We start from the raw sequence: 14,583 nt of genomic DNA, 5'->3' as shown, positions 1-14,583 counted from the left end.
ATGGGATAATTATATAAACAATGTGTTTGCAAAGCTACCAATTGGGTGAGATCTTGAAGAAACAATGTTTCCATTCTAATAAGGTGCAAAATGTCCGTATAACGAAATCACCATAAAACTTCTAAGTAGGAACCCTCGAATAATATCATCTCTTGATATATATATAACATTCTTATGCTAGCCTTTTAAATTCTAATTTATGTAGTCAAAGTGTTAGTGTCCCTCCACTTCTATCTTTTACGTGTCACACTCCATGATTCCGTTGCCAATGGCCCACCTCTTTAATGCATCTTCAACTTGTTTTATCACAACTACCATCTTCTTAATTTGTTTGTCGCCTTTCGATGGGAGAAGTATTCCCTAATCTTATGCCTTCAAATGTTAAGTGTCCTCTACCTTCTATTTTTGAAATGTCACACCCAATGATTCCTTTACCAAGGGCCCACCCCCCTTTACATATTACCTCTTATTTTGTTCGTCCCCTTTCGGTGGGAGAAGTATTCATCACTAATGTTGATGTCTAGCTTTCCACATTTTCTAGACCTTCTAATGCGTGTGGGAAAGTATCTTTAGGGTGCAATGTTTGTAAATTAGTTATATAGCAACCCAAACTAAATCCAACACCTTCTCTAAATGAATTTAGTTGTAGAGTGCTGTAGGAATTCATGTTGTTAACAAGAATTAATAACATCATATCCCATGGTTAAGCACCATACCCTTGGTTGTGCCCTGTAAAGGAAGAAAATAGCGTGCTCTTTCTTTAGAAACTTAAAGGAAGAAACCAACGTGCTCCTACTTTAAGAACCTTGCCCATAATTTAGATTATTTGGGATGAAACATGAAAGCCTATTTTTTGCTTAGAAAAGTACGTCCTAAAGTACTCATGTAGTTTGTTTTTAAAAAGTATGTTCGTCAACACATGCAACCACACACATACAATCAATAACTCTATTACATATATAATGATTATAACCCTTTTAGCTCACTACGACAAACTCTCAAATATCACATTATCAATGCTTCCCTTTTCTCTTTGTATGAAAATTGAAGCTTGACATTTGAAGCCATCTAGGTCCTACTTTGCAATTGTCTCCTTTAACCAACAAGCTTGTGATAATGCAAGTGGGTGAACTTTAATAATATCTGTATGATTGGATCCACTAGATATCTGCCATTTTTGGCACCCTCAATAGAGACTAGCACCAATCATTTCATATAAAAAACCCTTTTCAACTTCATAAGGCCCCATGTAGGGAAGTTTTACGTATACTTATAAGTAAAAAATCAATCAATCTACTTCCATATGCATTACCCATCAAAAGCACCTTTGGAACATACATGAAAGAACATATTTCAATAAACTTGTTGTTTCTCCATGGTTTACAAATGATAAGGAAAGTCGTGAGATCCAAATTTTTGAATCCCTTGAATTGGTGGGTTCATGGGATAACAATGTCACTCTTTTTATATGGTACATTGGAGCTTTTAAGAACTCACCTCTAATAGATTATGGCTCTCCCCTAATTCCTCCAATAGTTAGCTGATCTATGCATCCCATCTATCCATTCTAATGGCTCTTTATCTCAAGACATTATGCTATACATAACTTAACCTGAGCAAAAATCTATTTAAAAGGGCTTTGATTTTCAACAAAGAAGCATTGATTCTTAGTGGAAAATGTGGAGATAGCCCAATTACCCTTAAGGCCACAAGGATAACTTTGAAATTTCGTTCAAAGGGGAGATTTAAACTCAAGACATCCTTCAACTACTTATATAGTCTTTCCACTAGGCTATAAAGATGTTGTAGAAGAATTATTGTAAAAGGATTTTAAATTCTTACCCTCATAAAAAGAGGGGGGCCTTGGAAATAGAGGGACCTCTCATTAATCAATCTTCTCTTACAACCTCCCCTCTCCCCCTATTTCCCTCACCCCCCCCCCTCCCCCACCCTTTTCCACTAATTAATACATTGTTTAATTATTTTCAATTACGGAAACCTATTTATCTGAGACCATATACTTTTTGCTATTAGGTTTTAAGTTGCATCTCCTTGTAATATCAAAGGGTTTGAGTGTCAAATTCTTCATGGTGCCCTTTTACTCTCAAATTTTCAAACGTCACTATTTATTCTTCACCATTTTTTCAAGGAAATTGCATGGCTAGCTTTTGTGACTACTCGGCTGCATGTGAAATTATTTTTTTAGGATAATTATTAATGCAATTGTATCATCCCTTAATATTCTTTTGTATTTGGTACTCATAACTAGCCTAAAAGAAATTCATTATCTTTCCTTCCATCACTCATGACATTGAGTATCTTTCCTTTTATCACTCATGAATGAAAACATAGCTTGGATTGTGGGCTTTTGATTGAGAACATCATTGGTAACAAAGTACTTCATGATTTAAAAAAAACTATGCATCCCCCAATACTAGGAGTACATTCCACCTAACAAAATAATTATTAGAACACTCCATTTGTCTCCATGGAATAAGGCAAAAAGTATATCATTCATTCTTTGAGCACCTTATCCAGAAACATATAAATTATGTAAAAATTCAAGAAGCATGAAACATTGTTTTTGTTTCCCTTACAGTATGACCAAGCTCGTTCTTCAAGCATTCACATTTGAAAAACAAAGTATGAAACAAATAATTGTACTCTAAACAAATAATTGTAGTATGTAGTCAAAATAGAATCAGAGTTCCTTACTTGCATCAGTAACGATTTATGGAAGGAACCATTTCTATGTGTACAAGTAATCATTTAGGTTTATATTGCTAATAGTTTAGAAGTACCCTCTTATCATATCATTTTGATGCACCAATCTAAACAAAACTTGCACTAAAACACTTGATGATGTATGTGTATCCCTTTCCCTTGGCAAATCTTGCACTAAACTACTTGATGATGTATGTGGGATGGTATCCCTTTCCGTTAGCAAATCTTGCACTAAACTACTTGATGATTTATGTGGGATGGTATCCCATTTCCATATCAAAACCAAGTAATTCATTAGCTTGCAAACCCCCCCTCTCTCTCTCTCTCATATATATATGTATGTATGTATGTATGTATGTAAGTATTTATGTATGTATGTATGTACATACATGGGGGGTGTGTGTGTGTGTGTGTGTGTGTGTGTGTGAGAGAGAGAGAGAGAGAGAGAGATTTCACCACACACAAAAAATGTTTGTGTGTGTGTGTGTGTGTGTGTGTGTGTGTGTAGATAGATAGTTTCACACACACACACACACAAGCCAAGATCAAACTTGAAAAGACATACCATGATACTACTAACTTCAAAATGGTTTGTAGAAAAAACTTGGAGACTACAATCCAATTATAAATGACCATGACCAAGTGTGTATCATGGGCAGTGACTTATTAGACCCACCCTATGAATTTTTGCAAATTTCAATGAACCTTGATGCTTGCTACCTCAACGATAAATAAATTACTCATGACATATGGCATGAACGAATTCTTTTTGCTTATTCCACAAAACAATTTATGTGGATCACATATTGACTACAACTTTGATGAGCATATACAAATCATATTCCTTCCGTATTCCTTGTCCATAGTACTAATCCATAGTATGTGGTTTAGATTTGTTTTGATTTCGTCTCGTTGCATGTGTTTGAGTCCTTTTTTCTCTTAAATTTCTTTTAATCTCTTCACGTGTATGTTCAGCTCTTTAACTTCTCAATGTATGGCTTTCTGGGCTTCATGGTATATGTTTCTAATTTTCAAATTTTGCTAGTGTGTTTTTTATTCTTAAAAATTTGATGATTCTTCAATAATGGTGAAATTCGCTCCTCCTTTCTTGCATCTAAGGAATTGATACATTTAAGCCCCTACATAAATTTGTATTAGTAGAAGTTAATGATTGCTCCTACTTTGGGTTTCTTCAAACTTTACATTTGGTATAGTAGCTTAACAGGATTTGTTAAGGCTTCATGGGTGCAAGTAGGCAAGGGTTATGATCTCTGGCATAGGAGTAAAGGCAGCTATGAGATGTGTGCAACATTTCCTTCCTCTTGATCATGGAGTCTCTCTCCCATTGCCTATGCTTCCTCTCTGCCTACCTGAGTGCTCATCCCTGACTGTTGGTTTTGGGTATGCCTACATCATTGAGCAGTATCTTCGATTGTTAGTTTGCTCCGTTGCTTGGAATTTTTTTAGTTTATAGAAAAAAACATTATTTTCATTTTAAAAATGTTTGGGAACGTTCAGTATGCAAAAAATGCATTTCTTAAAATTGCTCAAAGCATACCGGTTGATTGGTAGTATACTGTTCGGTATAACACCACACCGCACGATATTACATAATAATACCGCACGGTGTGGTGTTACACCATGTGATAAAATTAACATCATGTAGTAAAATTACACCGCACGGCTAGGGCTCACACCATGCAGTATCATAACATGCGGTGTGATATCACACTGCGTGGTATATGGAAGCACACCATGTGGCGAGCATCCATTAGCCGGTTACACCAACCGGTGGATCTTTACACCACGCGATGTATTCAGATTGGTTCTATAAAAACGTGGGGTCCTGCCATTTTAGCTAGTTTTTGCCCACTTCTCACTTGTCTACATTAGGGGAGAATTGGGATCTCCAAAGGGCCCCCAATTAGTGTTTCCTAATTTCAAGGGATTAGTGAGGTATTTGAGGTGTACCAATGGGAGTGCTCCTTTTTGTGGGGCAATGCCATGTTGAGGTGGAGGGTGGGCAGACCTGCAAATAGCCCTATTAGCTACTCCTCTTACACCGGGGACCACTCAAACCATCCCCCCCCCCCTCAACCCATGCTTGACCCTTCTCCGATATGCACCTCCCCCAAACAAACCTACAAGTCATTCAAGAGGCGATGGTCCCTTCTGGGCGAAATTTTCTCCCCTCTTAGCTTGTTACAGGCCTGCCCCCTCCTCTTCTCTGGTCCAGCTCCATTCTCCCTCCATTTTTCAAACGTGGGAACTCATTTGGCATCTTCTCTGCCCCCTCCTGCTCTAGTCCACTGTCTTTCTCCCTCTCCAGCACCTCCTGTAGCAGCTGCTCATTCTCTCTCCATTCCTAGCTACATCACTTTCTACAGCAGCAGCTGCTATCCCCCTCTGCTCTTTCTCCCTCCATTCCTAGCTACAGTACCTCCTGTAGTGGCTGCTCATCCCCCTCTACTCTTTCTCCCTCCATTCCTAGCTACAACACCTCCTGGAGCAGCTGCTCATCCCCCTCTACTCTTTCTCCCTCCATTCTTAGCTACAGCACCTCTTGGAGCTTCTTTCAACCTTCAGTTGCACCCTCTATACCTTCTCCCTCTCTCTCCCTCTATCGGAGCTGCTCTCTCCCTCCAAGCTGCACTTTCTAGTCCACTATTGCTGTTGTGACCTCTATACAAGCATGGTGAGGAGACCATACATATACTCTGTGTCCCACAAGAGCAAAAATGCACTGGGTGAATGGGTACCTTGCACCTATAGCTTGAATGATTGGATAGTCATGAGAGGATTTGCCAAGGGTCCACATAAGCTTCCCAAGAGAAAAAGAGGTGATCTTTTGCATGAACGAAAGGGCCGCATCATGAAGTTCAAGCTTGGGAAGAAAGGATGGCTTGCAAAGGTGCAACACATCTACATGGGGAAGGACATGCACCTTCCTCCGTCAAGCAATCAATCGACTATACCATCGCATTGTAAGTCTGCATTTTGTGTAAGATTTTGAACTGTAATGAGTTAGTTTGAAATTATATTTTGAAATAGAACCAATGTAATGAGTCAGTTTAAAATTGTGTTTTGAAATAGCACTTGTGCATAGTAGATGTATTTCCTTCAGACTTTGAGGAGTGGGAACCAGTCGAGTGCTCCATAGGTAAGTTTACTGGCCATTCATGAGGATTTAGGAAGGCAAATGCATGGAGAGAAGTCCTCTGCTTTGAAACAGAGAAATATCTATTATACTCACTAGCACATTACCTTGGCCAAGCAAAAGGGCGCTTTGTGGTTATCCACAAAAAGTTTTCTCCACATGGCACTGATGACCTCTTGAAGTGCAAGGCCTTGTCATGAGTGATTGGTCATGCTGAAATCAATCACAATGCTAACAAGGTCATTTTGGTGAACCACATGGCTGCCCTCAATGCCTTTGGAACCACTTTTCAAGGTATGGCAATTACGGCAACAGCCATGTCCGTGGCCATCAATGACAATAGCGTTGACTCTCTATCAACTAGGTTTAGAGCTAGGAGTGTATTTGGGAATTCAAAGCCCGATGTTCTCAGTGTTTTAGAGAAGAGAGAAAGGCTTTGAAGCCTTATTGTATAGAAGTTTTATTTTATATGAATATAGATATACTTTTTATACAATGCCCCATTTTGTGTTCTTTTGCAAAATGTATTTTATATTGTCATTGTATTTTGTAACTTTAATTGTTGTTGGCATTAATATTTTCATTCACTATTCCGTTCAAAAGCATGCTATCAGATAAATATTTGTGCTATAATGGTCATTTCTAAGCAATCCAGTAAGAATCTCACCGCACGGCAGAAGGCAAATGTGTTCGGCATTGTGCGGGGAGCTAAAAAATGCCAAAACCCTCTATGGCGCGTATGAGGCCTGTTTGACCATTTGCCTTCGGCATTTTGCCCTCTGTGCCACGGTGAAAAAACATCATTTGACCACTCAAATTCACACTGAACTTGCGTAAACTGATGGAAAGCATCACATAACATGTATAATAACATGGGAACAATAATAGAACATAAAAATATCTTTTATTCATTGGCCTTATAGGGCAGAGATTTATAAAATGATTCAGGTTACACCAAATGAACCTAAACAACATCTAGGGCCTAAGGGAGGGATTGAAGCGGATGTGCTTGGCGAGTGCAAGGTCCTTGTCCATCACTGTTACTCTTTTGGCATGGATAGCACATAAGTTCGCATCTTCAAAAAGAGCTACTGTCATCTGCTCCGTTGCCTCTTGAATTGCTCCCATAGCGCCTAAAGTGAAACGCACATCATTCTTGTAATGCTATGCTATTTCACGTACAACACGCTGGAAGGGTGCACGGGGAATGAGATTATCCACGGTGGTTTGGAACTTGCGGATCTTCTAAAGTGCCTTCACGCTTGATTTTTTGCACCTCTTAATCTTTAGGGGACCCTGCACTGGCCTCTGGACATGGCCCCATGTCCGCTTGTCCACTTTGAACTTCTTTCACCTCTCCTCCCTTGCAACCGCCTCTTCACACTCCTCTTCCTGTGTCTAGTGGGTCCTTCGAGGTGGCTTGTCGCGCCTAGGGGTCTTCTTTGTCCTTGGTCTCTTTTCCTTTTCATGAGGCTGTGAGACAACAAGCTAAGGCTCGCACTAGAAGCTCCTCATGTCTGATAATATCGAGGCACAGAGGGTTGATGGTGCTCTTCCGTGCGGTCTACTTGGTTGGAGGATTGGGGCCAATGTTCATTATATTTGCGAGCCCGCCAAATACTTCCTCTTGTTGCCCCTGTTATCTCTCCATCTCCTCTCTTTGCCTTTCTTGCTCCCCTTGTTAGTTTAGATGCTCCATGCCAAGACCCCACGGAGGAGGGAGGGGCAGTTGATCATGATTGACTGGACTATTTTGCCCCTCTTGGGAGACCTCTCTACTTCCACAGTTGTGTGGAAGGACTGAGAGGAGCCCTGATCGTGCTTGGGTCCTTCATCGTGCTGGGATTCCTCATGGTGCTAAGATCCCTGGGATCCCCCATGAGAGTTGGATGGTGGGGACTCGCGTTGCTTGGACTCCTGATGATGAGAACCGCCTTTAGATCCCTGCTGATCATTGCCCTCTTGGCCACTGGGGCTTGCAGTGTGTTCGGAGGCCATGGAGTTGTGAGGAGAACGGGTAGTGTCTAAATGGCATCCAGTGGGTCTAGTAGTTTGTTTAACTCATGCCATAGAAATGAGGGATTTTATGGTTTTGAAGTGCTTTATATAGTCTTTTTAAAAGCACTTTAGGGTTTTTCTTTTAAATTAGGGTTTTTTGAGTGCACCCCCTCCCCCCCAGTCTTTTGTCCCCAGTTCGGTAATACTTAATCTTCACACCCTGCCTCCCAACCCCCTCACCCCTCCGCCTTGCCATGTCGCACATGCAATTCTGCAATTTGTGAATTTTGGAATCTATAATTGACTCAAAATACTGTTAACTTTATTCATCAAACATTTTACATTTGGGGCTCTCTTAGGACCCAACGCCTCCCCTGTCTGACTCTACCAAAGTGCAACCCCTTGGCTCCCTGTTGAGGACTTCCAAGCAGCACATCTCCTTGTCTTCTTGACATGTTGAACCGCTTTTGCGAGACTTGAGACCTCTATCTTATTGCGCTTGAGAGTCTTGGCCTCTAGACATCTATAAAACCAATCGAACATTTCGTGTAGTGCATTGCTTCGCACAATACCACCCCCATGCCTTGTATTCTTGAAGAATGCTGCCTTTGCTTTGTAGTGGGATTTCTCCATTCCTTGAGTATTAGAAACATATACTTTAGAAACATATACTGACTCAACTTTAAAGCACAAAATTTCAACCTAAGGAGGATTATCATGTAATGTGTAATATGTGACTCCCCCCATGCTTCTACCATCAATGATATGAATTCTCCCAATGCTGTCCTGAATCTCTCATAATAAAGCTCATATGTTTGACCTTGTCTAAGCAACTTTATAAGTGCATCAAACTTTGTCCACAGTTTTGCTCTAGCAATTCGCGGAGGTGAAGCTTGATTTGTACAAAGCTTTCCAGTACTCCCAACCTAGGGTGCTTTGAGCCAAATGAATGTATGTTTTTCTTTATCAGCATTGTGGTTGGACAAGAACCTCCTTGCCTTTCCTCCACCCATGGACACTTTAGTAGGAAGATTTTGTGTCTTTCCTGATTGTTTCTTATCCTGCTTAAGCTTCACATTGCCTTCGTGAAGTCCCATTAGTGAGAGTAGTTCTTCAGCTTTTGCAATGCATTGTGCAAATACTTACTGTGGCCTCAAATTCCAAGCATAAACTAGATGGAGATAGAGTAACTTATCAAGTATATGCAGTTTAGCATGCAAAGTACACACGTGTACCCGCTCCAATGGAATTGGTAGAATGGGGTCCCACTTAGGATCCTTTTTGTGACGATCAGGGGCTGCACTTTGGTTGCAAGAAAGGATGCCATTTTCCCACTGTATGCTTCCCTTTTGCATTTTTTGAGAGTGGGTGCAATATAAGCATGTCCATTTTGCATCTGCACCTGTATCACAACCATACAAGCACTTGAGGGTCTTCAAATCACTAGCTAGATGCCATTCAACTTGAAACGTTCCATGCCCATCCACTATTAATTTTTGCCTTGCCTCTTGTCTTCGAATAATCGACGGGATGCCAGTTCTGTCTCATGGCACTCCTTTGGGGTCTCAAAGGCTGCAAGCCACCATATGTCCTTCTCAAATTGGATTGAGAGACCCTACTCAACTTCCTCATCCCCTTGAGTAAAATGCAAGGCGTTGTTCATAATACAAATGCTCACCCTTTCTAGCTTGTGCTCTTTTACAACAACTGAGCTTCATCCATTTTTATAACAAATACTAGCTTGCCATCTGTACAATGAAAGAGAAATACAGTAAGGATATAGAAATGAGAAGAAATAAAGTTGAATGCGAAGAGGGAATTTCTCTTACCTTCTTCTCTCATCCCATAGAATTTGACCATGGCTCTCTGCAAATTCTCTACATCCACATAAACATTATTGAAAGCATTCATCTCAAACGTTTGGATGCCACATTTCTTTTTACTCTTCCAAGTCATTGTGCCACTTACACAATGGTATCCTCCAAGCTTTTCTCTAGCACATTGGTTTGTTTCTTGACGTGCAAGCCTTACAGATTACAGTGTTGGCAATGGCATTGTAGATATCTTTTACTTTTCCTCCATAGCAGACTTGAAATTTTTAAAAACAAAATTGTAAGCTTCACGACTTACACCAGCAGCATCACAAGCTCCAAACACCTCCTTTGCTTGCACGAGGCCCTTGAAATCCTTCATTACCTCTCTAGTAACTTGTTCACGTAGCCCTTTTTGTCTAGGGTCCTTCAACACTTCCATGACATCACTTGGCTTTATTAAACTTCTTAGAACATATGAAGGATCACTATCATCCAGTTCCATTGTTCCCATCACATCCTCCATGAAATTCCTAAAGTAGAGTACAAATGAGTCTTTTTGAGACCCCAATTCTCCCCTAATGGACAGCTTTCCGCCTCCTTCTGATGAGCTTCTAGACCTCTCTTTTTTTCAGTCAGGGCCAGGTGATGGCTTTCTTTGGCCAATCAGATTCACCTCGTACCATATGAGAGAGAGAGAGAGAGAGAGAGAGAGAGAGCAAGTGAGAGAGGAATATGTGTGTTATGTCTATGTTTGCTTGCTTGTGTGTGTGTGTGTGTGTGCATGTATGATGTCTATCACTTAGGGCCAGATGATGAATTGCTTCGGTCGGTTGGATTCATCTTGCCCCAAGTGACATTCTATTAGGTAGTATGATGATCGAAGTTGGGTGATGGCTCGTTTTGGCCTACTAGATTCACCTCGCTTTGGTCTAGTATCATATATTCATATATATTATATACAGGTGTCAATAGAGCCAGTTATTGTTCAGATGATGGCTCGCTTGGGCTGACTTCATTCATCTCGATGATGACCTCCCAACCAGATGTGTGATCACACAATCGTTGATCTAGATCATCTTGGTACTATGATTGCTGTTATATGTTTTCCTGTTTCATCTTCAATAGTCTATCCCCCTTCGATAGGGTTTCTTGGACCAATTACGGCTTACCTACATTTTGCATGCTTTAATTCAACCTTCAACCTTGATTGCTTGTACAATCCATGCTATTTCTTATAGGGTCCATGCTATAATTATCTATTGGGAGTTTCATGTTTGCATGTGTCCGTTGATTTCAAATATGTTTTTAAAGAAATTGTGTTCACATATTATGTATGTTTGTACATACAATTTGATTTTGTTGCCATCATAACATAGCAACAATGATTGTTTTGTTGATTACATAATTTCTTTTGCTTTGTAATTATTGTCAAGTGTTGACATAATACATTATGATTATTGTGTGAATTAGTTAATTGCTTCTGCATTGGTTTTTGTATGTACACGTCGTTGTGGTAGCACAACTGGCCGAGTGCTTACATAATGATTGTTGTGTGGATTAGATCTATACCTCTGCTTTCCTCATGGCAGCCACCCCTTCAAAGAGAGAGAGAGATACTTGGAGAATCAAGTTGCAACACCTTGTCTGCAGGGTGGTGTGCATCCAACATATTATTAGACTGAGCGAGGAGCAAATTAGAGAGATTCCTCATACCAATTCTATGCTAAATGAAATGCAAGAGCACATATTTGGTCAATTTGAATGCAATTGGACGAGGCGCGGAGAGGTGGAGTGGGTAGAGGAGAAAGAGGTTGTATTCACCTTGTTACCTAGAGTGTTGGGTGTTATAGTTGTGTAATGGGAAATGGTAAAGTAGTCAGAGCCCTTGCTAGACGAAGCAAGGATGAAGTTGGTGGATAGGTGGCTCATAGAATGGAAAGAATTCCGTGATACCATTCATAGAAAATATCAAAAGGAGAAAGGTGCAGTAGGTAGACTATTAAATGTCGCCATCGAATATTATACCCAAATTGCCAGTGGTTCTTCAGAAAGGATTGACTCAAGAAGCCAAGATGGCAAGGCACAAATAGATCTATGCATGAAGTTTGCCGACATGTGCTATACAATGATACACTTCCCACTAGAATTTTAAAAGAATTGGGTGAAGGAGTGGAAGCAAGAGTGTATCGTATTAAGATAGAGGGTGTGCCAGGTTTCAAGCCAACCCTATATTACGTTGGCAAGAAGTTGAGGCACGATACTACACAATTGCATAAATTGTTGAAGACAAAGATGGCAATGATGGTAATGCATAGGGCTGTGTGTCGAGCCATTGGTTACACACACAATAGGAGGATTACCAAAAAGCGAGCAAGGAAAAGTGAGCGAGCCAAAAAAAGAGAGCAAGAAAAAGTGACCGAACAAAAAAAAACAATCAAAACAAAACAATAATAGATTGACAAATCCCCTATTTTAGTAGCAAAATTATCTAAGTCCTTTAAAAGTCCATGAGAGCGTTGGACCTATGTCATTGCCAAGGCATCATTAGTAAAGACACACCCTATCTTCGCTCAATTTTCCTTGTTCACTTTTTGGTAATCCTCCATAATCAAGTTTGTTCTCTCCACCAACATGAGTGAGATCACCAATGAAATCTTCCACACAAGTCAAAGGTTTCCTAGGACTCCTTGAATGGAATAGTCCACATTTCATGCATGTGTAAATACTTGGTTTTTGAAACTCTATTCCCTCTTGGAACAAAACCCATGTAACTCCTGTGTTTGCAAAAACATCCCTTCCTAATGACTCACTCTTACATCTTATCAATCCAACAAAATCTAAAGAGTAAGTACGTCCCTTTCTTTAAAATGAATTAAATTCCAAAACAAATCAATCTTTTCTTATAGAAATCAATAGTAGAAACCAAAATAGACAACGTATGGGCATGGTCCCGATTAGGTCAAATTTCTCTAGATCTGATGCAACAAATCGGTTGCATTTTTATTAAATTCACATTTTGATGCATGAAATTTTACTAAATGGTGCAAAAGGTCATGATAATTGTCTAAATCATGCCTTGCCCATTCATTTTGATATGTAACATGACCCCATTTGGATTTGTGAATCAAAAGATATAGGATGTCGAAATTCTCAAATTCTAATGTTTTGGGCCAAAACATGAGAATTTCGGCGTCCTGTATCTTTTGACTCACAAATCCAAATGGGGTCATGTTACATAACAAAACGAACGGCAAGGCATGATTTAGATGATTATCATGATCTTTTGCACCATTTATCATGACCTTTTGCACCTTTTACATATCAAAACGAATGGCAAGGCATGATTATCATGACCTTTTGCACCATTTAGTAAAATTTCATGCATCAAAATGTGAATTTAATGGAATTTTTGCCTGTTTCTTGCACCAAATTTAGAGCAAGGCTGCTCATAAATGGAATCATTTTAGAACTCTATCTATACATTGGGACAAAAGCAATCAAATATTTTCTATGCAAGTTCTTCTGATGAAAACATATAGAACACTTTTACCAAGGCAGACTTTCAAAAACATGTTTTTGATCATGTTCAATGTTGAAGTTTTTATTGAATGATGCACTTCAACTATATACTACTTGTTGGTAGCCAAAGCATTTCTATGCAAGTGCATCTCATGAGTCATGAGAATAAACAACAATATCAATAATGTATACTTGCAAGCTTATGTTATAATCATCTTCAAAATTGTGGTGATACTATAAATCTTTATTAAACGATGAGTACATACATATAGTGAGGTTATGTTTTTCTCAAGTGATGCACTTCAACTATATAGTACCTATTGTATAGCCAAACCATTTCTATTTAATCTCATCTCATGAGAATATAGAACACTATTACTAATGTGCACTTGCAATATTATGTTATAATCACGTTCAATGTTGAGAAAGCACTATAAATCTTTATTAATGATGAGTACATACATACAATGAGATTATGTGTTGGTATCCCAACTATTTTTGCTTCACTCGCTTTTTCTCGCTCGCTAATTTGGTCTAGCTCGCTCAACATCGCTCGCTTGATCGACTACCTCACACGATAGAGACCTCTAGTTAATCAGTCCATACTTCAATGGAGGTAGTATCCATGACTTGCTCATGAGTCTACCTTCCATGTACCATGATTATCCGAACTAGGCAAGGCAAGGTAACCCCCACGACCAACCTCGGAATGGGTGGCATGATATGCAGAGTCAGATGCAAGCATGCTTATTCTATGAGAACGGTGTAGCAATTTGTGCTGCTATTGCTAGTGCAATGAAAGTGGTGCACAAGCAGGGGGTTCAAACAAACTAACTTGAATCTTGGCAAACTACGTGCTGGATTTCACACTAGATGGAAAATCTGTGCATGTGGGCATTATTGACTGGGGAAGATGTCTCCATAGGACTGAGAGGAGCAAGCCCAAGCGGATTCTAGTGCTTGTTCCAATGTCATGATTTCCATGGTTAGCAACTGTTCACGTGCGTGCGTGCATACATATGTGGGTGTGGGTGTGGATGTGTGTATGTGTGTTTGTGTGTGTGTGTGTGCGTGCACGTGCGAACGTGCGCACGCATGAACATGTGCATGTGCGTGTGCGTGTGCGTGTGCGTGTGCGTGTGCATGTGTGTGTGTGTGTGTGTGTGTGTGTGTGTGTGTGTGTGAGCTGCTTCCTTTTTTGATTTTGACCATTGTGTCATAATTATTATTGATTATTCTCTTAGTTTTATATATATATGTGTGTGTATGTATGTATGTATGTATAATTATATTTTATTTTTACTTTTTAACTCGAATATGTTTTTATATTGATTTCTTGAATTTGATCGTATCCCATGTATATGGTTTCAT

The sequence above is a fragment of the Dipteris shenzhenensis genome, chromosome 8, assembly GCF_047967505.1.
Source record: "Dipteris shenzhenensis isolate YYH24624 ecotype China chromosome 8, Dip_SZ_1.0, whole genome shotgun sequence".
Classification (NCBI taxonomy): domain Eukaryota; kingdom Viridiplantae; phylum Streptophyta; class Polypodiopsida; order Gleicheniales; family Dipteridaceae; genus Dipteris; species Dipteris shenzhenensis.
Note: the sequence above shows the minus strand (reverse complement) of the source record.